The 26,710-nt window shown below is 49.7% G+C and overlaps 1 protein-coding gene across 2 annotated transcripts in view; it reads left to right on the forward strand.

Moving 5' to 3' along the window:
- The window catches only part of Prkcb (protein kinase C beta), a 297,288-nt gene that overhangs the window by 151,129 nt on the left and 119,449 nt on the right, over positions 1 to 26,710 (forward strand). The gene's annotated exons all lie outside the window — the stretch shown is intronic.

Below are 26,710 nucleotides of genomic sequence, written 5' to 3' on the forward strand. Positions count from 1 at the left end.
ACCCTGGGGCTTTCCATATATTTTAAATGTTTTTCTTTAACCCAGTGGAGGTCATCCCAGTGGTCACTGTTATGCTATTCTGGATACTTTTTGCCTGTTTACAATACTTAATAGGAAAGAAGGATAATACAGTGTAGTAGAGAGGTCAGAGACCAGGCGAAGAAAAAGGGTTTTGTCTGTTGCTCACGAGGTGAGCCCTCGAGACAGACTTGGCTCATGCAAAATTGGAACTCCACTGTGCTGGCCTGTGCTCAGCCATCAGCCATGGTAAAACCAGAGCAGATGGAACTAAAACTTTGAAGGAATTCTCTCTTGTAGGCTTGCGACACAAACTGCTGTAGACTTTACATAACTAATTAATATAAACAAGATTTTATGAATCGGTAACTTAGAATATTAGTCACGGAAGGCAGTGATATTTTGCAAAAATTGGTTTGTTTCTAAGGTCCCAGAATGGTTCCATAGCTCTGATGTGCTCTGAGCCCAGGATTGGGAAGGGCTTTACTTAAACACCATATGAAAGTCAAAAAAATATCCTGGTAAAATATAACTCCTCTTTTAAATTGCAGTTTGTGAAGGCCAGTGAGCTTTTAGACAACGTGCACTGCATCACGTGGGAGGAAAGAAAAAATCTGCTTGGCCTTCCAGGAGGATGCTAGGGGGGCCCAAGGGAAAATCCTGCATATGCAGGACCCAGGAAAACAGTCCCCGTCCCTCACTGTCTAAACCACCTGGTGCCCAAGGTTCAAAAAATGAAGCTCTTCTTCCCTCTAGTGTCAACATCTGGGAACTACAACAACTCAAAAATTTGCTGCAGATAGAAAGGATTGGGTGCACATGTTCTCTTTTCCAATCCCACAACAACGTTGAAAGATATGTGTCTACTCTGTCAACTTTATAAATAAAGCATCCGAGGCTCAGATAAGTTATGCTGCCAAGAGCTCACACCATTGGTAATAATAAAACAACAGCTAACGTTTACTAATGTGTCCATCATTAATGCAGAGCCCTTAGAGGCAGTATCTTGTTTAAATTTTTCAGCAGCTCTAATGAGGAAAGCGTTTTTATTCTCCCCAGTAGGAAGTGGGCTTAGAGAGTCACATACGCTTCCTCGCCCAGGTCTCTCTGGCTCTTCTATACTGTACTCTACACCAAGTTACTCTTCACCTCATTTTTGTTCCTTGAATCCCTTCCCCCACCCACCATCTTATTGGTTCTCTTTGTGGTTTAGGTAGAGTACCCTGATGGACCGTCTTTGGGGAGTCTTTGTTCTGATATGGGGATTCAAGTGCTTTTCAAGTTCAAGGTCAATGTCTGCCCCTTAATCATAGATATGCTCTGGCCCTTCCAGAGTCTTGGTGACAAGCCAGTGATTCTCAGGCAACCCCAGGACACGCCTGGGAATGGGGCGGTAGTCGTTTCCTAGGGCCACTGTGGCAAAGTAGCACATGCCAGGTGGCATGAAGCAGGACATCGGCTCTTTCAGGTGCTGGAGGCTGGAGGTAAGAAATCAAGGGGCAGCAGGGCGGGCTCCTCCGGCGGGGCTCCGAGTGTGTCTCTTGCACGCCTGTCTCCTCACATCTGCCGCTGGCTGGTCGTCCGTGGAGTCCCTGGGCATCACTTGGGTCTCTGCCTCGTCCATCACCTGCATTCTTACCTGGGATCTCTGGGGTCAGCTGTCGGGTCACCCTGACCTACTGTGACCTCATCTGCAGAGACCCCGTCTCCAAATAAGGCCACGTTCACAGGTACCAGGCCGAGACCTTGCCTGTCTCTTTGTGGGAGACACGGTTCGACCCATAGTAGAAGGCAAGAGAGCTGGGTGTCCCTTAGGAAGTGAGGGGTAGAACTGCTGCAGGTGGAGGGCTCTGGCAGGCGCAGAGCCAGCCTTCTCCAGTTCTGGTGCGGTTTTCTAAGGGCTTCGTTATGGGGCAGCGCCGTTGCCATCCCAAGAGAAACCGGGACTCCTTGAGGCTGAAGGACTTGGCTCCCGTCCCCGGCAGAGCTGGGATGTGCACCTGGAGCCCCGTGTCACTGTCCCCGTGTGGCGCCTCCAGGAGGCCGTGCGCAGCCTGTACTCGGATGTGGACTGACTGATGACGGAAGAACCCGAGGCTCTGGCCGCGTTCTCTAAACACAGCTGAGGAGGGGGTTCTTGCTCAAGTGTGGTGTTGGGCCTCAGGAAAGGCCTGAGGGAAGCCGGGCGGGGCGTGGGAGAGGGTCAGCCAGGGGGCAGCCTCTGTCGAGGACACGCGAACCTGGTCCCATGGGCTCCTCTGGACCAGGCCCCGCAGCACTGAGGAAGTCCTGCTTGGAGACAAGGGGACCGGTCTGTCACCCTCTAGATCGGCAGGGCTATGAGATGACTGTGTCTCCAAACCCGTATGTAGCAGCCCTGACCCCCAGTGTGGTGGAATTTGAGGTCATGAGGGAGCTAGTTAGGGTTAGACGAGGTCATGAGAGGGGAAGGAGAGAGAGGGGAGAGGGAGAGAGAGAGAACTTGGGACTCTTCCCAGCACAGACGTGGCCTGTGGTGTGTGTTGAATTGACACCTCACCTCACCGGGACCCCAGAGGCATGTGCCATGTTAGGACCTCTCACTCACCACCAGCCCCCAGAACGTCCCTTGTGTTATCTTGGGAAGTCCCAGCATCTCCAGGGGTTAAAGGTTTTCCAACCCCCTGGCTACTGAGACCTGCTGGTGGATCTGCCCCCGGGTTTCTTGCAGGTCACGATCGGAATGGAAGCGGGGTCGGATCCTCTTCTTTTAAACACGCGTCCGTGGCCTCCTGCGGTCTTCAGGACAGGCCGAATCTGTCGCGATGGTCTTAGTCTCTCTCTTGAGGCCTTTCCATCTGTGTACCTCTCTCTCTCTTTCTCTCTCTCTCTCTCTCTCTCTCCTCTCCCCACATCTCTTCCTCTTCTTCTAGAGCTCAGCCCATTTGCAGGCGTCCAGACCCCACCTTGTGCTGGGAGTGGTTTTATGCTGGGTTCTGTCCCCAGCCACCTCCCCACAGAGCGCTGGCTCCGTGCGGGTGGACAGAGTTTCTTTGTCTCCCCCCTGATCCCCTGCACCTGCTGCGGTGGGCACCTCTAAACATCTGTGGGCCCAGTTCTGCACCGTGACGGGGCAGACGGCTCAGAAAACCTACCGAGCCCATTTTGCCCGAGTTGGAGAGTGTTTATTTAGCCGGCCAGCCTGGATCTGCTCCCCGCAGGACCCAGAACTGTCTGTGCAAGGAACAGCCCCGAGCCTGGGCATTTCAAGGTCTCTAAAGGCAAGAACCACATCCAGGGGGATGTAGCTCCAAGCAGGGGGACAGAAGCTGAATCGAGCAGTTGGCGAGACCATGCGACGGGTACCTTGGCATTTCCCATGGGACTTTCCAGGTTGGCTTAGCAGCAAGCAAGCAGAAGGGAAGTGGGTCGAAATGACCCCAGCTGAGTGCAAGTTGGAGAACGGTGACCAACGTTTAGACAATCCATCTCTGACAGGGTACACTGCCCCAGAAAAATGGGAACCAAAGAGAACAATTTTACATCGTGTAAGAATTGCCCTGTGGTGCTGCCCAACATGCTACGCTAAGCAATTACTGATAGGTACGGAGGCGGGTGTTTCCATGGGGGAAGCCAGTCTCACATGACAGGGAGTCTCAGGGTAGAGTGGAGTCTGTTGGGTCATGGCCCACACAGCCGGGCCCGTAACAGTACCCTTCTGTTTTCATCAGCTTTTTCACTGCTGCTACTAAAAGGATCTCACCAGAGCGATTTTAAAGGAGGAAAAGTTTCTTTGAGGGCTCAGGGTTTCAGAGGTCTTAGTCCAAGGAAGGCCGGCTCCATTGCTGGGCTCCAGGGGAGGCAGGACATCACGGCGGAAGAGAGAGGTGGAGGGAAAGCAGCTCACACGGTGATCAGCAAGCAGAGAGACAGACTCCACCCTCCAGATACAAATATCTACCCCACAGCCACGCCCCCAGTGAACCACCTCCTCCAGCCACACCCCTACCCGCCTCCTGTCACCACTCAGTTAATGCCACCAGGGACTAATTCACTGATTAGGTGAAGGCTGTGACCCAATCGTTTCTCCTCCAAACCCTCTTGCCTTATCTCACCTGTGAGCTTTGGGGGACGCCTCACATCCCAACCATAACACTTATCCACATAACAACGGCCACCCCTTTATTTATATTCCCAAATACATCACAACCATATTCTTAGTGGTCAAAAGCCAGAGTCGTGGATTCATGCCTGCCTTTGCCTCTATGATTATATCTCCCAAAGTTGGGACTGATTCTTTTTGGGCAGAGAGGTACTGGGGATTGAACCCAAGGGTGTTTTCCCACTGAACTACATCCCGAGTCCTTTTTACTTCAAGACAGGGTCTCACTAAGCTGCGGGGGGTCTTGCTAAATTGCTGAGGCTGGCCTCAAACTTGCAATCCTCCTGCCTCCGCCTCCTGAGTCGCTGGGGTGACAGATGTATACTAACACCCCCCAGCTGAGATGATTCTTAAAAAAAAAACAAAAGGAATTTTTTTGGATGTTTCTCTTTAGGATTCCAAATCAGTGTTCTGAGTATTGCACATTGTACTGTGATACACATACTTAGGCACTTCCAAAATGTGGTAGTAAAATCCATCCCAAGATCTGACATCCACACATCAAAAGAGGAACAGCATCAAAGAGGAATAAATTCTTAGAAGGTTATTGGAGAAACTTGAGGGTCACCTCCACCAACTCTCTAGGTTCCAAAAGAGACCTTAACAGCACTTTCAGGAAAAATGGATGTGGAAGTCTCATAGAAGCTATTATTATTATTTGGTACCAGGGATTGAACACAGGGCTGCTCAACCACTGAGCCACATCCCCAGCCCTTTTTTATTTTTTATTTTGAGACAGGGTCTTACTAAGTTGCTCAGGACCTCACTAAGTTGCTGAGGCTGGCTTTGAACCTGTGATCCTCCTGCCTCAGCCTCCTGAGCCTCTGGGATGACAGGTGGGCACCACCATACCTGGCAAGACCCTCTAATTATTTAGAGAAGGTAGAGAAGTCCTTATGAGGATTCTAAGAAGGTAGAAAAAGTACCAAAAGACCCATGGGCATTCCACCTGGGTATCTCACATCTGCAGCCAATATGGCGGGCCTGGAGCAGACCCAGTCGGGCGGGCCAGGGCATGCGCTGAGCCGATGGTGTGGTGGAGGCCAGGGTCGTGAGGAATGCCTAGGTGTTCACCATGCGAGGAGGGTGGTAGGAAGGTGAGGGGGGCTCTCTCTGTCATTCATTCAGGAAGGACCTGGGTACCAAGATGAGTGAAATCTGTCCTCTGCCCGCAAGTAGCTCACAGCACAGCAGGAGAGATGGGCACAGAGAAGCACATTGCAATGTGGCGAATGGCGGGACGGTGCCATGGGAGCTCACAGAGGGGAGCCTGAAGCTTCCAGAAGGAAACCATGGCTAAGCCGAGTTGGTAAAACATGTAGGAGCGTCTAGATTGGGCAAGTTTTGTCTCAGGGTAAATGAGAAAAAGAATACTAGCTGTGTTTACTGAGCACTTAGCACACGCCAGGTGCTTAACACAGACAGACTCATCTTCACAGCGCTCCTCCGTTACCAGTGTGGTTAGGGTTATTCCCATTTTGCGTGGGAGGAAACCGAGGCATAGTGAGTTCCACAACTTGCTGAAGTCACAGTGACTGCGGGGGGTGGTCTCACATTTGAGTGCAAGAGTCTGACTCCATGGATTTCAGTCGTTCTGTGATGTTGCATTCCTGGCTGAGAAAATAAGTTATGCAGATGTACGGGGACCCGACCCGGCAGAGGGATGGGGGTCATTACCTGCTGATTGGCTGTCCTGGGTTCTGGGATATAAGCTCCTCTAGAATTTCCTCACTCACTCACTCATTCATTCATTCATCAGCAACACGTACGGGGTGTCTCCCGTTTTTCAAACATATCCTGGACCCTGGGGGTACCACGGGAGACCAGATAAGCCTTCCCTGGCTGATGCCACATCCCGGGGCCTTGCCAGTTCCTTGGGGCCTCTGGAGTATTTTCTCATCCTTTCTTTTATCGACCCTGACACCTCTCCATCTTCTGGTCAGGTCAAAGTTCACTGTCAATCCTGATGTTTCTCCCAAGACACTCTGGGTCCACAAATCCCTTTCTGTGGGTGATCTCTTTCAACCCTCTAAGGTGCCGGCATTTGGAACTCAAAGCTTATATATATATATATATATATTTTACTTTTTGTCCTACCATGTGTTTCCCCTGAGCTCCCTGCTTGGGGTGGAAAGAGAAGAGGGGAGTGAAGGGAACATCCAGGCAGAACTAATATCTCAAAATATCAGCTGATCACGCATCAGCTGCGAAGATAGAAAATGATCCGAAGCTAGGCCACTCGGGCCCACTAGGGGGCAGTCTGCGTCTTCAAAGCCACTTCTGAAAGGCTCTCTGTAGAGAGAGGTCTCAATTCATAAGAGCACAGGTCCACCATTGTCTTAATGGAAGGTGCTTCGGAGAACAGCCCAGCTCACCCAGGCCCAGAGAAAGGCCACCCATGGAGCGGGAATTGGGACCTGTTCTGGGGACGCCCCCGGCTCCTTTTACATTACGGGTTGAGTACACATTATCCAGAGAGCTGGGTACCAGAAGTGTTTGGGATTTCAGATTTTTCAAGAATTTTTGGAATACTCACACATAGATAATGAGATATACCGGGGATGGGACCCAAGCCCTAACACAAAATCCGTTTATGTTTCATATTCAATTTATACACCTAGCCTCAAGGCTTTGTATACACTATTTTAAAACAAATTTGTGCACAAAGAAAAATTTCACAGTGTAGAATTTTCCATTACTGACACATGTCAGTGCTTTGAAAGCATTGGATTTGGGAGCATTTCGGATTTGGGATTTTTGGAATGTGGATGCTCAACCTGTCCTGGTTCAGTCACTCTTTCTCAACATGGTATTTGTTTGTTTGTTTATTTTTTGGTACCAAGGGTTGAACCCAGGGGCGCTTAACCACTGAGCCACATTCATAGCCCATTTTACTTTTTATTTTGAGACAGGGTCTCACTGGGTTGCTTTGGCCTCGCTAAGTTGCTGAGGCTGGCTTTGAACTTGCAGTCCTCCTGACTCAGCCTCTCCAGCCGCTGGGATTACAGGCATGTGCCACCATGCCCGGCTCGTGTCTCAAAAATCTTTAAAAAGGTTGAGGATGTATCTGTGTCAGTGGTAGAGCCCTTGTCTAGCATGCGCGAGGCCCTGAGTTCAGTCCTCAGTACCACAAAGAGAAAGGAAAACAGAAACAAAATAAGACTATACCATGCTTAATAAGTTGTTCAATTTTTAAAGTGGTCCTAATATAGTAAAGCAGGTTTGTTGGAAACTCTTCATTGGGTACTTATTGGAGAGCAAATTCCCTTAAACAAACTCGGCGAGACATCATTGCGAGTCCCTTTGCTTTCCATCAGTGTGATTCTAATGAAGAAATTGAGTCACATCATGTGTCCGTCTCCAGAGTGCCACCGTCTTTTCTATACGTTATGGAGAGTTGTCTGCCCCCTCTCCCCCATGAGGTCCTGGCAAAGGCCCCTTGTCTATCTTTCCTCTGAGGCCTACTGGCTTACGAATTTGTAGGTGTGTGTCTTTGACATTGAAATTGGGGATATTGGGCTTGAGACGGTGGAAACTGGGTCTTGTGACTCAAGTTTCCATTTTTCTGAACAGTCTCATGAGAATAATCAAGGTCAGGCTACTTGTCTGAGGCCCCCAAGGCCCAGGAGGAGATTGCTACACAGTCATTGTTTCTAAATGCCCGCAGAATGGCGTTGAGGGAGGCATGCCAACACCTGCTGAGCTGTGACTGGTCACCGTCTTTGGGGAAAATGGCCCAATTGGGGATATAGCTCAGTTGGTAGAGTGCTTGCCTCACATGCACAAGCAAGGCCCTGGGTTCAATCCCCAGCACCCACCCCCGCTCCACACACACACACACATTTTGTTCTCATCTCCTTTTGGGAATGTGTCTTACTGAAATAAAACACCAGCACGCAATGAGATAAAGTCAGAGCAAGCATATTCATTGGTATTTTGTTTGCAGTAGCAGAAAACTCAGAACCAACCTAATGAGGGTGTATCCACTCTATGGGCTGTTCTGTGGCTGCTGGCACAGCGAATCAAAATAAGCACGCGGGACTTCTATGGAGCTGGCCAGGTCCTGGTTTTTGAAATAGGAACTGGTTACCCAAGTGTATTCGCTTCTTGAAAATTCATCAGGCTGCCCAGTGATAAAGTGTACGATTTATGTATATTATAGTTTGTATTATATATCTCTATACGTATTTTTTTTAACCTACAAAACTTAAGTGATAAAAATTCTAAATAACTCAAAACAAAACTCCAGTGGGTTAGAGCTACAGCTGCTTTGACCAGGGGCAGGAACTGGCATGATGGCTCGGGAGCCCACTAACCAACCTCCTGCCCGTTTTTAGACAGGGCGTTTTATTGGAGCACAGCCGTACACGTTCACTTACACGTTGTCTGTGGGTGCTTCTGTCACACAGGGGCAGAGCTCATGGGGTGTTGCAGTAGACCCTGTGGAGTGTGCAAAACCTAGAATATCTACTCTCTGGCCCTTACTGAAGACATTTGCCAAGTCCTGCCCTGGGGAAATGTCTAGGGCATATTACTAAGAGGATAAGATTGCATAACATATATATTTAGTACGATTTGAAATATGGAACTGCAGCAGACACTTCCTGTGCATGAAGTTATGTTTGCATATTTTGGGGGGATGGGTTCTGGGGATTAAACTCAGGGGCACTTGACCACTGAGCCCCATCCCGAGCCCTATTTTGTATTTTATTTAGAGATAGGGTCTCCCTGAGTTGCTTAGCACCTCACTTTTACTGAGGCTGGCTTTGAACTCACAATCCTCTTGCTTTAGCCTCCCAAGTGGCTGGGATGATAGGCATTCGCCACCACACCCATCTGTGTTGTGTAGCATGATGGTTGTGTGTGTTGCCATTAATATCATTTTTGCTGAGTCTCACGTGGCTGGGCTCCACCTTCTCTTCCCTCCCTGGCAGGCCCACACGAATCCCCTCCTGCCCCCATCCCACCTCTATGCCTAAATTCTTTGACTTAAAGAAACTTCCATGGCTCTCGTGCCTTCCAGTCCTGCTTCCTGTGCTGTGGGGTGTGTGTTTACACATCACAACCCACTGTAGGCCCTGGTGGCTCTAAGTAGGATCTGTGGTCCAGCTAGATGGGTATTACCAGGGAGCTTGTTAGAAATGCAAAACCTCAGGCTGCACTCCACCCTGGGGCTGCTGACTCACGATCTGCGTTTTACCAAAATTCCCAGGTGATTTGTAGGCACTTTATTCCGGCTGCCGTGTGGCAGATGCTCATGATGAAACAGGAAGAATACCTCTTGTCCACTAGGTGGCAGGCCTTACCTGTGCTCTGCCCCTGCTCGCATGGGGCGGCCACAGGGTGTGTGTGTGTGTGTGTGTGTGTGTGTGTACCCCACATGGCGTGTTGAAATGTGTCCTCTTTTTTTTAGAGGGGGTGCACTTGGATTGAACTTAGGGGCACTTGACCACTGAGCCCCAGCCCCAGCCCTATTTTGTACTTTTTTTTAGAGACAGGGTCTCACTGAGTTGCTCAGCGCCTCACCAGTGCTGAGGCTGGCTGTGAACTCTCAATCCTCCTGCCTCAGCCTCCTGAGCCGCTGGGATTACAGGCATGTGTCACTGTGCCCAGCCAGGCCCTTCTTGGTCACACCATTCCATCAGTTGTGAAGCTGGGGCAGGAATCCCCTGTCATTCACAACCTGCACCTGCCTGTCGTCCTACCTGCACGGACTCCTGGCTTGAGACTCTGCTGTCAAATCATCCCTGCTCTGCTTTTGTGTCCCACCACCCAGAGGGAGGGGCACATCTGCAGGTGAGCTCAAGTCACTCGTCCCCACCTGGCTTTTCTTGTCTACTTGTGCAAGTCCATGCTAATTGCAGGCCACTACTGATGGTGGCTTCAGAGGCTGGGCCTGGTCAGATCTTTGGCTCCTTCACACTTTCAGCCAATTTCTGTTGGGGGCTTCCTGCGTGCTAGGCACCACCCACCCCCTTCAAGCAAGACAGAGAAGGCTCCTGCTTCCGGGGCCCTGCGTTCTTCCTAACAATGGGATATGAACAGGAAGCAAGTAAATACTTTGAGAAAATGATAAAGGAGGGTGATGTGACAGAGCGTGGCCAGGGGCCTGCATGTCATTAAGAGAGACAATGATGGACTTTAATCGACAAGCAGGATGGGGGCCAGTGAGCCAGAAATCCCAGGCAGAGGGACAGCAGAGGCAGAGCCTGGAGCGGGGAGGATTGCAGGCACTGGCAGAGGTGGGCATGGCCGGGTCTTAGTGACAGGGAGGAGAACAGCTTGGGGGAGACCTGCTTTCCTTTGGCTTGTTGCCTCAGTCCTTGGGGGTCAGAATCCTCCTTGGAATTGGAGTTTAGGTGAGGGAGGGAGCCATGGACTGGAGGCATTGCGGGTAGTTCCCGGGGGCAGGCAGGACGGAGCCAGATGGAAGAGAGGACGGCTGACGGCTAATCTTACTGTTCACCATGAGCAGACACGGTGCTGGGCACCCTGGGGCAGAACAAGCTGTGGCTCCGGCTCTGGAGCAGCCTTTTGGTCTAGTTGGGATTCTTCTACTCCTCCTACTGCTAACAGAAGGAGAGCACAGGCCCTGGGCTAAGCACTTTCCCCAATCACCTGGGTGTTCAGATCTGCAAAGTCCCCAGTGCACTGGTTTACCATCCCAAAGAAAGAATTTGGAGGACATTTCATTACTTATGCATTCCTCAGTGGCTGCAAGCAGGAGAATGTCCGGGCTAGGTTGCATGACCACTGCACAGGCAGAGTTCTTCAGATGCCTTTTGAGTACATTCCTTTACTTCAAAACACTCTGCTTTGATCCTCACCTAAAGATTGGTGACAAGGGAAGAGGCCAGTTTCTCTTTGTGATTACTGCATTATCACCTTCTTTAGAGTCCTTTTACCTCACTGCCGGGCACAACAAGCTTTCTCAGGCATCAACTACCGTTGGCCCCAACATTGTGTGATCCTATCAACAATCCTATGAGATAGTTGCTAATATTACCCTATTTTTTGGATGAAGAAATAGAGAGAGAGATAGCTTATGACTACAAAACTTGCCCGTGTCACACAGCTAAGAAGAAGATGTGGAGCTGGGAGTGGAACCCAAGTATTTAGTTGAACCCAAGTATTGAGTTCCAGTTAATCATGCTCTTGAGCTCTGTCCACTGGGCACTACAGGTATCAGGAAGAGTAGAAATGGTCCATGGTGTTGGTAGCCGCTACCTCTCCTAAAACCTTTTCTACGTCCCTGGTTCGCACTATGAAGTGCACACACACACTCACAAGTTTTGCTGTTACTGCAGTCCTTCTCCGCATCCCATAGAAGGTTAACTTGATTCCTTTGTTATCACATCTTTAGAGTCCTCTTACCTCACCGCTGGAAACAACAAGCTTTCCCAGGCACGGATGATTGCCTGGCACCAACGGAGACTTTGCTTCACGGGGCTCCATTTTCCCCACTGCTCCCCGCTAGCCCATTTGGCGGATTCTGGAGTCTGTGAGCCAGTGTTTTTGAGACTGTGAGGCTGAAGATGATGCCTCTTCTTCGGTTCGGCCTGTCTTTCTGCAGAAAGACAATGTCACGCGCCAAGAGCTGACCAAGAAGCAGGGTGAATTTCTAGGTCCTGAGAAACAGGCCGGTGGAGAAGGCCTTCTCTCTGAACCCCACGGAGGGAGCGCCAGGGAACGCATTATTTGATGCCGCCAACCTCCCTTTGCTTGGAAGATTAAAGAATACCCAGATAATCCAGGAGGATAAAATAAGGATAGTGAGAGTTCCCACCTCCTAGTGCTGTTGAGACGATTCCATGGGTAGTGTATGCAAAGGTTTTAGAAAACCACCTGGTGTACATGAGGGGCACCATATGTATTTGCTATCATTTTGGTTGGCATGGTTTACCCAACTCTTTGTGAGTTTCCAGGCTGATTTTTGCCTGTTATCCAAATTTAGAGTTTCCTGTTCAGTGATCTTTTTATCTCTTCTTAAAGGGACCACGTCTACATGTGGTTGCCTGGGACCGAAATCCGGCATCCTGGAGCCCCCTGCCTGGAACAGACAGGCAAAGACTTAGTCAGAGTCACGCCTTAGAGGTGTTAGCTCTTGTTTATTTCTGCAGTGCTCTCTTTGGCACTGTATATGTTGGAAAACTTACAATTACCAAGCCAGATAATGTGAGGCATTTGGGGACTGTCACACTGCTCTTCCTACAAGGGACTGAGAGGCAGGATATGCACAACTGAGAGGACCTGGTTTCTAGGCCTGTCACTTTAAGACACTGATCCAATTGTGTGTTCAGGCAACATTTACTAAGCATCTGTTCTTTACCAGGTCCACGAAGGGAACCCTCTCATGGAATTCTCGCCTCCAAATTTGGAGGTTGTAGCCAGACACCGTGGTGCACACCTGTCATCTCAGCAGCTCAGGAGGCTGAGGCAGGAGGATCTCGAGTTCCAAGCCAGCCTCAGGAAAAGCAGGCGCTAAGCAACTCCGTGAGACCCTGTCTCTAAATAAAATGCAAAAGAGGGCTGGGGATGGGGCTCGGTGGTGGAATGCCCCTGAGCTCAAAGCCTGCTGCTCCCCAAAAAGAGAATCCTTAGATGTCCCAGAATCTTTTAATTTCTAAGGGAGACGGCTCTGCCTCCTTCCTTCTAACCATCTGCAATCTGACCCACAACCGCGAACATCCCTGGTCCAGCCAAGCCTCCCGCATGGACAGCGACCCAAGGCCCTTCCCACCCAACACCCCAGTTGAAGTAGAACCCTCAAGAAGCAGGAAGCCCAGAACAAAGGGAAATCTTTCAGGCGTTGCTGAGAAAGGAGGGACTGTCACGGTCCCCGTGCTAGACCAAACCTTTCCAGACAGCAGCCCCGCCAGGCGACACTCGCTGAGCCAGGAAGCAGGCCGAACCCAAAAGCCAACTGTCACGCCGTAATCCCCCCCTCTGCTCATGCCAGCTGGGCGCCGTTCCTTCTGTAGCCTTCTATTCTCTTCTGTTTCCTCTAAGAAATCCTTTAAGGACAGTGATCTCGACGCTCTAAATTGATTTTGCTAGCCACTGACAAGGGTGTCATGACCCGCCATCGGAAAAGTAGTGTCCTTGGTGACATCATTCTCTTTCTGCGTCCCGAGATGACATTTCTCTTTCAGAGGCGACTCAGGCTAAGGCCAGTCCCATCCTGACTGGCTCTTGATTTCTCCCGGGGGTTTGTGGTCACTGGAACCGCTCCTGCCTGTCCCCCCGCCCCCCCCAGCCTGGAGCTTGCGTCTCTTACAGCCTCAGGCACGTTTTATTCTTTCCAGGCCCAAGATTGGACTCTGATATTGGTAGGTTTGCTCTCCGGGGCCTTACGGAGGGCTTTTTGGATCCCTTTCTTTCTGGTGCCAAGTGTCTTTTGGACTTTTTAAGGTCCCGGATGCCACTGTGCCGGTTTGGTCTGTGCCACTTGCCCCTGTTCTCCACCATATTCCTGTTTGTTTAGGTTTTAAAAATGTGGAAGAAGAGGGGAGTGTGTCGCCCCCTACAGGGCCGCAGGGGAAGCGCCAGTGTCTATCGGGATGTGGAGGGCAGGGCGTGGGCGGAACCGTGGGCACGGCCAGGACCTTTGACATGGCTGCTGCAGGATGGCCCGATGGGGGCAGGGCGGGCAGGTTTGGGGTTGGCTGGTTGGAATGATTCCAGTAGACTCTGGGCCTGGGGATTGTCTCATTGCCCCAAACCTGGCCCCGGGGTGATGGTGGGGGCAGGCAGAAGAGTGACACTGTCTGGTGAGGGCCTGGTCAAGGAGTGGGTGTGGGCTTTGACTTGGTTGGTTCTCCTATGAAAGGTGCGTTTACCAGAGCGTCCTTAAGGTCTGGAAATTGGCAGGTCCCCAGGAGAGGTCAGCCAGGGCCCAAGATATCAAAGCATCAGAAATACAAAAACCAGAACGAATTATCACACATTTCAAACTATTCCTTTTTTTTTGGAGGGGGGGTAATGGGGCTTGAACTCTGGAGTACTCAGCCACTGAGCCCCACCCCCAGCCCTATTTTGGATTTTATTTAGAGTCTCACTGAGTTGCTTAGGGCCTCTCTCAGTTGCTGAGGCTGGCTTGGAACTCACCATCCTCCCGCCTCAGCCTCCCAAACTGCTGGGATTATAAACGATTCTTCTTTAATTATTTTATCAAACTACCGTAAGCATAGAGTTTAAAAACCAAAGTGCATTGAAGGGCTTGTGAGGAGGAGCAACTTCCCTTGCCCCAACGCCACTCTTTAGAGGGGTCTCCTTGAGCCTGAGCTTGCGTCAGAATCACCCAGATGTCTGCCCCAGTTTCTGCTTCAGGAGGCCTGGGGGTGGGGGGACAGCTGAGCATCTGAATGCCAAGGTGCTGGGTGCTGCCGTCCTTGTCTGCGGGACCACATTCAGAGCTTGGAGGACTCTCCTCAACCCTCCTTCTGGCCCTCGGACTGTATGTACGTGTATGTGTGTGTATATGTGTGTGTACGTGTGTGTGTATATATTTACACACAGACACAGACACACACACACACAGACACACACACACAGACACAGACACACAGACAGACAGACACACACACAGACAGACACACACACACACACACACACACACAGACACACACACACACACACACACACACACACATATATGTATGTGGTTGTGGACCGGGGACTGAACTCAGGGGCACTCGGCCACTGAGCCACATCCCAGCCCTATTTTGCATTCTATTTAGAGACAGGGTCTCCCTGAGTTGCTTAGCGCCTTACTGTGGCTGAGGCTGGCTGTGAACTCTTGATCCTCCTGCCTCAGCCTCCTGAGCTGCTGGGTTACAGGCGTGCACCATCACGTCCGTCTTGGACTCTATATTTAATGGCAGGCTCTGTCTCTGTTTCATTTTCCTACTTCATGGCTCTGATTTCCTGCGCGGGGGCGGGGGGGTTAGCTCTCTGACACCATGTCTGTGGCTCTCCCCCCGCTCATATCTACAGCATTTCTAATCTCACTCATTCAATAAAGACGTCCTGATTGGGCATCTTCCGTGTGTCAGGCACTGACCTAGTCCCTGATGCCCACGGGGATCTTCTATTCCAGTGCAGGGCTGGACACATACCTCATCCTGTCTTGGGTAGCATCAAAGTGGCCACGTTACAGTTTGCTGATGAGTGAGGGGCTGTGTTCTGATAAAACTTTATTTACCAAACCGCTGGTGAGCTGGATTGGCTGCTGTCTGAAGACCCCTGTTGCGGTGTGTGAGACAGATATTAAGACAGACAAGTAAAATGCACTCAGCCTTCTGATAGCCATAGGTGCCATATCCAGAGATCCAAACAACCGCAGTCTGAAAGTATTTTGTTTAAATTGCGTCTGTACTGAATGTGCGCAGTTTTCCCCTTGCGATCAGTTCCTAAACAGTGCACAGTATGACAGCTTTTGATGTAGCATGTACTTTGTATTCAGCTTTATAAGAATTCTAGAGATGACTGAAACTGCACAGGAAGAGGTACCTAGGTTATATGCAAAAAACCGTGCCATTTTATACAAGGGGTTTGAGGATCCGTGGATGTGGGTAACTGTGTGGGGGGGGGACCTAGAATCAATTCTGCTACGGATACTCAGGGACATCAGACGGTAAGTTCTGGGAAGAAAAATAAAACAGAAAAGGAGGATGGGGAGGATTTGCAATTTAGATCTGATGGTAAGGAAAGAATCACTGAGATAGGGGCATTGGAGTAAAAACTTGGGAAGAAGGTAAAGGAGGAAGCCAGGTAGCTCACTGGAAGAGCAGCATTCCAGGCAGAGGAACAGCTGGTGCAAAGGCCCTGGGGCACCAGAGTCCTCTTCAGGCCTGGGGACACAGCAAGGAGACTAGAGTGTCTGAATGGAGTCAGCCAAAGGGAGGGGAGAAGGAGACTGAAGTCGGAGGTAACAGGCTGTGGAAGACTTCCTAATGCATGTTAGGAACTGAGTAAAATAAGAATCCAGTAGTTCTGATAGTTCTTTCTGAGTTCTATATTTAAAACTCCATTTCTTTTTTCCTCAACCACAGGCAGGATCTCTGGATTGCTATTTCCTAGGAAAGTAGCAGGCATTCAACACGAATGACATTATTTAGTCCCTATGAAAGACGTCCTCATACTGTCCCAGTTCCGCAGAGCAGGACAGGGAAACTCCAGACGGGTTAGGGGCCTTGGCTAGCCTCGTGTAGCTGGTGAAGGGCGGGAGCTGGAATGTGAAGGCAGCTTTGCCTTAATATAGAGATCCCAGCACCTCATTATACGGAGGGACACTGCTGTAATTCTTTAGGGAGACTGGGGCAACCTGTGGCTTGGGGACAATCAAATTGAAAACCCTTTGCCAAGGCAGGGCTTGTGTGCGCGCGCGTCCATCAAGCAAAGTGAGGGCTGTTCTGAGCGGGGGAGGGAGGCTCTCTTCTGTGGGAACTCTAACCCCGCCGCTGACAGCTCATTTATGTGAAGCTGCTGCAGTTTGACATTCCTAGTACAAGACTTGCATGCAATTAGCCCGGACAGACTCTTGAAAAGCCTTTGGAATTTTCCCTCTGTCTGGCCTGGTGCATGATGTAACCAAGGCCTCGTCTCGTTGGTCATCTGTCCCGGAATAGCGTGGCCCGATGGGGTCTTGTTTTCCTGGAGGGCAGAGACCACTGCGGACACCTGCTGTGCAGCTCTTCCTCTGCAGGATCATTCGCTCAGACCCGTGCACGTGGCAGAGTCTCTTTGGTGCATGACAGTGAATTCTCCAAAGTGGGGATGGAGTCTTGTTAAGTATGCAAATGAGATGCAAACGAGCCCCCCAGCAGGGGTCAGGAGGTCAGAACGCTGGGGGGACTTCTGCACCCCTCCCCATCCAGCTGGCTTATGGGCCTGACAGTTCCTTTTACAATCATCTTTTCTGCCCACCAAAGGGCTCTTAATGAGGGCAAGAGCTGCCGGCTCCGTAGCCCCTTCAGACACCTGGTGATGGGAGGTGGAGAGACAGTGAGCCTCAGATGCGCCGTCAGACTCCGCTGAGTTATCATCAGCTGCCTGCCGGGCTGGGGAAGATGGCCGGCCGGTAACTGGCTGCCATTTTCTGTCCCCCCCCCCCCCCCCAGTGAGCTTCGTGAGGCAGCCGCGGATGACTGGATTTGGGCTCTCACGCTGCCTTCCCGGGCCCTGGCTGGGTGCCTGCCTCTGCTCAGAGAATGGGTCTCCGCAGGAACCCGGATGAAAACCCGGAGCCCGCTCCCTGGGTGGAGGATCAATGGTCCTTTGATTTTATTTCTTCTTGCAGCCTAACCCACTGCCTCTGCCTGTGTAGCTTGCAAACCCCAATCCAAGAGGCCTTTCAAATTGGGGCAAGAAAAGTGAGCCAAAGTGCAGGAAATTATGGGATGGTTAGTGAAGAAAGACAAGGAGGCCCGGTGACAAGGAGCCAGCGGCCCCCAGGATGCTCCTGCTCTGTCCCTCTGTCTCTTCTAGCCCCCACCCCCTGCTCTCAATATAAAAGCCCAGCTCGACCGGAGCCTGCTAGGGGCCGGGTGCAGTCCTGAGCTCCTTACCTACCTGTAGGAGCACAGCTGGACCCTCCAGGTACCAATGGACACTAAGGTTCAGAGCGGTTAACAGTCGTCCTGCTCAGGATGACTTGGCAGGAGTTTGAGCCCAGGTCTGTAGCCCCTAAAGCCCTGGCCCTTAGCCCCTGTGCCGAACTGAAGGCTCAGGAATTGAACCGATGATTTGAACTCCGAATGGGTGCCTTTCCTCAGCCTTGCAGAAAACACACCACTAATCCTTCTTCCTGGCTTTGAACCTGCCCTGGGGTGGGGGTGGGGGCTTCTCCTTGGCTCTGGACAATTTAAGGGACTTGTGGGTTATACAGGTTCCCCTGGAAAGGTGAAAGGGAGGCACCTCCTGGGATTGACGTCTTCTCTCGTCCCCAGGCTCCTTCAACAGGTGCATGGCTCTGTGGGTCTCCAGGGAGAGAGTTGTTCCTGGGGCAAGGGTTCAAAGGTTCATGCCAAAGGCCTGTTTTCCTGTGAGACTCCGGTGCTGGGAGGGACCCAGACCAGCCCTGGCCCCACCTGCCCATTCACTGTGCTGTTCCCTCGCGGTTATGGTGGAGAGAAACGGAGGGTGGTGGTCACCCTCAGGTCGTGGCCAGTGCTCCACACGTGTTTGTTCAAAATGAGGACTTTAGCAAGACGGCAGGACGTTGTCCTTAAGTATGTCACAGCCTACCTCTTCCCCAGCCAGCACACTTTGAGGGAATGGGAAAAATCACAGGAGCTTTCTGGGTCTCCTTTGAGCCTCAGGGTGACCTTATGAAATAATGCATAAGTTTCCAATTTAACCAAAGAATAAAATGCAAAAAAGTCAAGAGAGGTGAATTTATTTCCCCTGAGCCCCATTAAACTCGGGAGTGGCCTTGGCAGATACCCAAAGGATTTAACGTCAGCAAACGATGGTGACACAGCCACATCAAAGTTCAGAGCAGCTCGGTTCACGGTGGCTAAGCTATGGAGGCAGCCCAGGTGCCCTTCAACCCTTGCGTGGATAAAGAAACCGTGGTATATACACACGGTGGACTATTACCCAGCCGTGAAGAAGAATGAAATAACGGCATTGGCCGGTAAATGGCTGGAACTGGAGACCATCATGCCAAGTTAAATAAGGCAATCCCCCCAAAAACCCAGGGCCGAATGATAGGCAGACGCTAACTCACATTAAGTGGGGGAGCAGGGGGTGGGTGGAATAGAAGTTCACAGGATTAGACAAGGGAAGGGAGGGGGGATGGGAACAGGAAAGATAGTAGAGTGAACCGGACATTGCTTTCCTGTGTTCATGTAGGAATACACGACCGGTGTGACTCCACACCACGTTCAACCACAACGCTGGGAAGTTACGCTCCCCGGATGTGTGATGTGTCAAAATGTGATCTACCATCACGTGTAACTAAAAAGAACAAAGAAAATCTTTTTAAAAACCCAGGGAGTGGTGGGGCACAGGTGAACACACAGAGGCGATGGATTCTAAGCCTTGCTCCCCCTGCAGGGACGCGGCCAGGTGCTCTGTCTCTTTTATGCTTTGAAAGATGAATAGAAACTTCCGTGGGCTTCTGCTCTCTGAAATCCACTCTGCACACCCAGCCAGTGGGATCTGTCTAAGATGTAAAGCGGGACCTGCGACTTCCCCTGCTCAAAAAGACCCCAGGACTCCGCAGAGCTTCCCACCGCAGCCCGGAACCTCAGCCCCGCTTCTCCTGTCTGTCCCTCCATCGGGGTCTTGCTCTTGGCCTTGCTCTGACCTGGCCATGTCATCTGTCCTCTGACCACGATCGTTTCACCCCAGACAGTCCTCTGCACGTGCTCTCCCCAGCCTGGTTGCTTTTAGAGCCCTGTGCTCGGGGCACCCAGCGGACGGGGGCAGGTGCTTGGAAAGAGTTTGCTGAATGAATAATTCCGTAGGTGGAGCAGGTGGGCTGTCGGGCAGCAGTGGCCCCCCGAGCCAAGGCCTGGGCTTGAAGGTGTCCTGCGTTTCCGGTCCGTCTGGACTTCAGAGTGTTAGCTGTGAAGTTGGATCAGGGACCCATCCCCCAGGAGCCTGCTCCAGGTATCCCCAGGATTTTGGGCATGATTCAGTAGTAGGTGAGACCCTCCCCCTAGGTGGCAGTGACCTATTCTAGATACTACTGGTGACAATTAAAAAGAAGAATTGGAGATTCAGGGCACTGTGGCGTTGGAGACCTGTGAGGAGCTATCGATCCCAGCAGGATGAATGAGACCGGGCACCTGGAGTTAAGGAAGTGACAGCTGCAGGCCCAGGATCGACTGGGCTCTCTGGCTCAGGAAGATGTGTGGGCGGTGGACGTGATGGCCCCTCAGGGAGAGAAGCCCAGGGTGCTCGCTGGACAGGAAAGACAATAATCTTGCTTTGAAACGGTCTGAGATGTTGGGGTTTGCACGGGCGACTGTGTCCGGGAGGTGGACGGATACGTATGTCCCGAGATCCCCTGTGGATACAGAGCCGAGGGCAGAGGTTCAGAAGTCACCCCCATTGCACATGTGGGGCATCAGAGAGCGCAGGGTGGGAAGAGCCCTGTGCTTAGGGCCATGGAGCTGCTTGGGGGGTTCATGGAAGAAGAGGGTCCAGCAAAGGAGAGCAAACCCAAGCTCCCCAAGGTTCAGGGGAGCCAGATCGCCAAGGGGCCCCGAGAGCTCAAGCAAATAGATACGGCCACCACGTCAGACGCGGCCAACCGGAATGGTAGAGAAGAGGCCGAGAATGGACGCAGAGTCACCGGACTTGGTCATTTAACTGAGGGGTTTGGACAGGGCTTGCTCAGGGAGGTGGTGGGAGTTAAGAGTCAGGATGCAGCGGGAAGGAGGGGACGGGCAGAGGGGACGTGGAAAGAGAGGTGGGGACAACCCCTAAGGGAACCTGGACTGTGAAGGGAAGGGCCTGGGGGACATCCGCAGGAGGGTCCCTTACGGGAGGAGCTTGAGCAGGTCTATGGAGGCTCTCGAGATGCCTGGGACAGGGGACAGGAGGTAAGCAGGAGGGTTCCAGGCTCTGTCAGGTTCCAGCCCCTAAGAATCAGGTGCTCATTAGTTATTTGTGGAATCGGTGAGTGGACAGGTCTCCTAGCCAGCGTCCGGGAGTGCCCTGGTGCATACAGTTTTTCAGAGTTGTGAATTGCAGGAGCAGGTGACCTGAAAACACCTTTCTGGGGTCTGGGTCCACCCGTCATGAAACCATCCCTGGCAATGGCTCCGGGTCTTCCATGAGCTATATCCACGGTTCCACCCGCAAATGGTGGCCGCGATTTATAAAAGGTTCACGCGAGAGCATTCGGGCTGCATTCTGCATCATTTCAGCAGAGAGAGAGCGTGTTCCTTGGGGCCTTTAATTTTCTAGCTTTCATTATTGGGAGAGTAAAATGTATCACTTGCATTCCAAAATTGATTTTTATTTCCCAAAAGAAGCCCATAAAAATAAATAACTTCCCGGGAGGAAAAATAGAAAAGAACTCTTTACACTGGGCAATTTGTTAGAAAAGAAAGCCTGAAGGAGCAAAACAATCTAAACATTTAGATTGTATCTCCTCTCTCTCTCTCTCTCTCTCTCTCTCTCTCTCTCTCTCTCTCTTTTTCTCTCTCTCTTTTTCTAAACTTGAGGCGTACTTGACTTTAAAACCACCCACAGCTCACTTGGGACAGCTTCCTGGGACAAGTCACTGGAACATCATCTCATGGCTTCCCCCTCTGGTGTCCCAACCCACTGCTGCTATGAAGGAGATGTATCACCCTATCTTGTTACTAATTGTATCAGTAAGTGTTTGCTGTGTAACAAATAACCCCAAAGGCAGTAGGCTTGAACCACACACATCCTTTTGATAGTGTGTCTGCTGGCAGGTTCTTATGCATGGGGCTGGGTTGTCTGGGGCTTTCTTGTTTGATGTTTGGTTCAGTGAAATTTAGATGAAGAGGGATGACTTGGTCATTGCTTCCCACCACCCAACAGACTGGTTCAAGCCGACCCACATGGTCTTGGGTGTGCCCAGGCAGTAAGGGAGAGGGAGCAAGTCTGTTCAAGCTCCAATTCCCAGGTGCTTTTAGAACTCTGTTTGTATCACATTGGCAAATGTCTCGGTAGCTAAGGCAAGTCACCTGTGTGTCTGAGCCCAGGTGGAGTGAATGGAGAAATAGACTCTCTTTTTTTTTTTTTTTATTGACATTTCACTTTCTTAGCTGTTAAAAAAAAAGGAGTATATAGGCAGGCAAGATACCAAGTAGTCTCATTTTATAGCCAATAAACTAAGAATCAGAGAATTTGAGCAACTGGTCTGAGGTCACACAGCAGGCCAAGAAACGCTTGCATAATGAACCCGTCCTGGGTGAGTTTACCACATTCTGTGTCCAGGAAGCCAGCTGCCTATGGGGACATAGCCCCATCAGCTCCTCAGCTCCGGGAAGCTGCTTGTCTTTTATCAGTTCGCATCCATGCTTCCTGCCGCTGTGCTGGTTGCCCACTGGTCACATCCCCCACCCTCATCCCCTCTCTGCTCTCTCTGTGCCCTGGGGGGCTGCCCCCGGGAGGCCGTCACCTGGGCGTCCCAGGCCATGGTAAGAAAGTGTGAGTCATTTCCTCCTCAGTCCCTCTGCTTTGGGCTGTGTCCCTGGCAGGGTCAGAAGGCCCCTTCTCCACAGCTCCACATGTCACCGGGCTCTGGTCACACTATTTCCTTCCCTTTGCCCAGGGCTGGCAGTGGCATGCCAGCACCGTGTTGCAGTGTCTGGATGTGTCACCCTTCACTGGTGACCCCTTTATCCCGGTCCTTGCACTTCCTTGTCATTAAATGCTCTTGAACCCTCGGGTTTGGATTCTGTCTCCTGCTTGGGTTTTGCTCTCAGGAGGTTTCTGTTTTCTTTTAAGAGGAGGAAGAATTGAGGGTGGTGCTTGCACTTTGGGCAGGGGTACCAGGCGGGGCTTGCTGTGAGGGGCAGCCTGTAGCCTGCAGGAAGGCCATCACCATGCCGTGGTGGCAGGAAGGGTGTTGGAGGACTCAGCCCTTGATGGTGAGATTTCCCAGCGTCTAGACTCTGAGCAGGGAACCCCCAGGCCTCTGCGGAGGACCTCCGAGGACCTTTATAGCTGGAAGCTAATCGCCTCCGGAATGCCCATTGTGAGAGGAATCAACGGCTGCCTTGGTAGGTAGCAGTGCTATGTTCTAATAATTAAAAACCAAAGCAAGACCAAACCCATAACGAGGTATTTCCAGACTGACATGGGGAAAAGTGCAGGATGACATACAGGATGGGCAAATTCATTTGTTTCCAGGTCTCTGCATAAAGAAAGCAGGGGAATGGTAGATGCCAGGTGGCCAACATTATTAGCTGGGAATGGGGGGGGGGAGAAAGGTAGGATGAGAAAGGAAAGGGGGCAGGAGGGTCTCAGGGGAAAGAACTGTAGCAAAAGGGGAAAATATACATGGATTTAATTTGCTGGTTTTTTTCCCATAAGTGTTTGAGATAGATACTTAGCTGATTTTCAGCCGACCATCTCTCCTAACGCATGAGTTACGGCTACGCATTTCCCTTTAAGCACAGCTTTGGCTGACTTTCGTCAATTTTGAATAGAACATTCATAAGTTTTGAAACCGTGATCTCCATTATGAGTTTCTTCTTTTTCAGATGGGTTACTCAAAAGGGAATGCTTAATTTTCAACCTTATCTTTTGGTTATTGATTCTAGTTTGTTTCACCATGGCCAGAGAATACACATGATTTAATTCCTTGGAGATGTTGGTATATATTCCGTGTGCACATGGAAAGAATATACATGGTCTATGGTTGGTGCCTGCAGGACTCCATGTCGGGAGATTGGTGGAGTTGGTTAATTGCATTGTTTATATTTTCTTCATTAATTTTTATTTTGTTTGTTTTCTCTCTCTGTGATTCAGGGTTGTATTTAAGTCTCCAACTATGATCTTGGATTTCTTTCCTTTCAGCTTTCTTCGTATTTCTACTTATATTATTTTGAAGCAATGCTATTGTTGTAAATTACAATTGTTAGATCTCCTTGGTGGATGGATCTCTTGATCCTTTTGAAATGTATCTCTTTATTTCAAATAATGCTTCTTGCCTTAAAGTCTGTTTCATCTGATAAAAAGATACCAGTCCTACCCTGTATACTGTTTTACACTTTTATTTCCAATTGGAATCCCTTTTCTTTTGTTAATGTATGTATGTGGTGTGTGTGTGTGTGTGTGTATACATATTTATATATGAATATATATATATATATATTTCTCTTTTCACTTAACACTTCTGTGGCTTTATATTTAGGGTGGATCTCTTATAAGCATAATCTAATTTTAACTCCAGTTTGACAATATTTGAGTTTTAATTTAAGCATTTAGGCCATTGACCTTTAACGTAGTTGTTGGCATGCTTGGATTTGAATCTGTGATCTCTGTATTTATTTCTGTTGGCTCTATGTGTTTTTACGCTCATTGTTCTCTTTACTTTTGCTTTTTTGGTATTCTTCAAGTGTAGTTAATCATTTCATTTCCTCTTTATTGATAAATTACTCATGCACTGTTTTAAATATTTTTCCCATTGACTTTAGAGATTTCAACATGCATCTTTGACTTTTGGGACTTCCTTATATTAGTACTTTTATCATTTTCAGTAATCCTGGGGTTCCTAAACATTTTAGTTTCCTTGACCCCCCCCCATCTCACCACATGCATTTTAATCTTGCATGTCATTTAAGATGTAATTATTATTGCTTCGTATAATCAACATCCATATACATTGACTAACATATTTACCTTTTCTATTGTTTTTCATTCTGACAGTTTCATATTTCCATTGGAATAATTTTTTTTTCTTTCTAAAGAACTCTCAGTATTTAGTTTTGGTCTGCTGGAAACATATTTTAAAATATCATTATTTCCCATTTACTTTTGAAAAATGTTTTTGCCGGGCCCAGAATTCAATGTTAGGAGTCACCTTCTTCCAGCTCTTGAAAGGTGACCCGTTCATCTCCCTTGGTTCCTGTGGCTCTATCCATCTTATTGTCGCTCCTTTGAAGGTAATGTGTGTCTTTAAAATCTGCCTGGCTTTAAGAGTTCCTTTTTATCTTTGGTTTTCAATATTTTGATGATATTCCTAGGTGGGGTGTGTGTGTGTGTGTGTGTGTTTCCTGTGTGGAGTTTGTGAAATTCTCAACTCTTTATAGCTTGGTGTCTTTCACGGTATTGAATGATCCTGGTACATCTTCTACCCTATTCCTCTTTTTTGGGGGGCGGGGGTGGGTACTGGGGATTGAACTCAGAGGCACTCGACCACTGAGCCACATCCCCAGCCCTATTTTGTATTTTAGAGTCAGGGTCTCACTCAGTTGCTCAGCGCCTCGTTTTTGCTGAGGCTGGCTTTAAACTCCCCATCCTCCTGCCTCAGCCTCCCGAGCCACTGGGATGACAGGCTTTCACCGCCACACCTGGCTTATTCCTCTTCTTTTTATGCAGGCTTTAATTGTGCTTACCTTAGACTATTCCCACATCTGTCTGTCTCTGACACTCTCTTCTATAACCCCCCGCCCCACTATTTTTTGCATTGTGTGCTTTAGTCTGACGGTCTCCTGAACTGTTTTGCAACTCACGGATTGATTTTCCAGTTACTTGCAATCTGCCACACAACTCAAGCACTAAGTTCTTAATTGATTTATTTAAATAAACTTTTAAATTTAGAAGACAGGAAGGTTGCAAAGAGCACAGCGTTCCCATATACCCTTCACCGGGTTTCCGATATTTATCTTACCAAGGCACATTTGTCAAAGCTAAGAAGTTAATGTGAATTGGTTTCGTTTACTGCTAGCTGAAGTCTGGGCTTTTATGTGAATTTACGGGTGTTTTTTCACTAATTCTTTAATGGATTCCAGAATCACATCACGTCTCCTCCGTCTCTCAAGAAATTGGAAGTCGCCCGCGACCACTGTGCCGTCTTCTCTGTTTTGCACGATCTGGGCAGTTTTGAGAAGTACTGCTCAGGTGTTTTGTAGACTGTCCCTCAATTGGGAAATGAGTGTATTTTTAATTCTAAAGTTTCCATTCATTTCGTTTCTTATAGCATATATCATTGGCGAAACTTTCTATATTGACATTAAAAAAAAAAAAACAACACATTTAAATCAGTTATTTTAAAGTTTATGTTTGTCCATTCCAGTGTCTGGTCACCTGGGGACCTGTTTTAGCATCTGGTTTTTCTTCTGATCCCAGTTCTGGCCACATTTGGAGAGTTTGTGTGCATTCCGGCCGTTTCCTGTGCTAAGTCAGAGAGCTGTGGACGAGGTCCTCTTCCTCCACAGAGGGTCCACCCTCGGTGCTGGTGGACAGTCTCCTAGGCCTCGTTCCATGGCTGGTTCCAACCTTCCAGGATATCCTGGCCCCGCAAGTCCCTGAGAGTTCTACTTATTTATTTATTTTGGTACCACGGAGCCACATCCCCAGCCCCTTTTATATTTTATTTTGAGACAGGGTCTGGCTAAGTTGCTTAGGGCCTCACTAAGTTGCTGGGGCTGGCTGTGAACTCCCGATCCTCCTGCTTCAGCCTCCTGAGCTGCTGGGATGACAGGTGTGCACCACCACGCCCGCCCCTGAGCGCTCTTATTGCAGGCCCGGGAGCTTGCCTGCAGTTCTCTCAGCTTCTCTGCTTCTCAGCCGCCGTCCGCAGCCTCGCTGCTCAGCCCCTCACCCTGTGCAAGGACCTGGCTCATGCCCAAGCGGAAGGGTGGGCTGCTCATTGTTCCAATTCCTTCGAAATTCCAATTCCTCGAAAAAAATTTTTTTTTGCTCGTTTGTTTATCTGGCTCTTCTAGTTGTTCTCAGTGGGAGTCTTGAGCTTCCGCAGTCTATTTCATTGTTGCCCTGGGTGGTGTGATGAAAATATAAAATAGGTCTCTGATTTTTCGATTTCATAATTGTTAAGATATTAATGGTACAAATTAATGGGGCTCACCGTGAAATTTCCAAAGGTGCATA

This window comes from Callospermophilus lateralis, chromosome 19, assembly GCF_048772815.1.
Source record: "Callospermophilus lateralis isolate mCalLat2 chromosome 19, mCalLat2.hap1, whole genome shotgun sequence".
In the NCBI taxonomy this organism is placed as follows: domain Eukaryota; kingdom Metazoa; phylum Chordata; class Mammalia; order Rodentia; family Sciuridae; genus Callospermophilus; species Callospermophilus lateralis.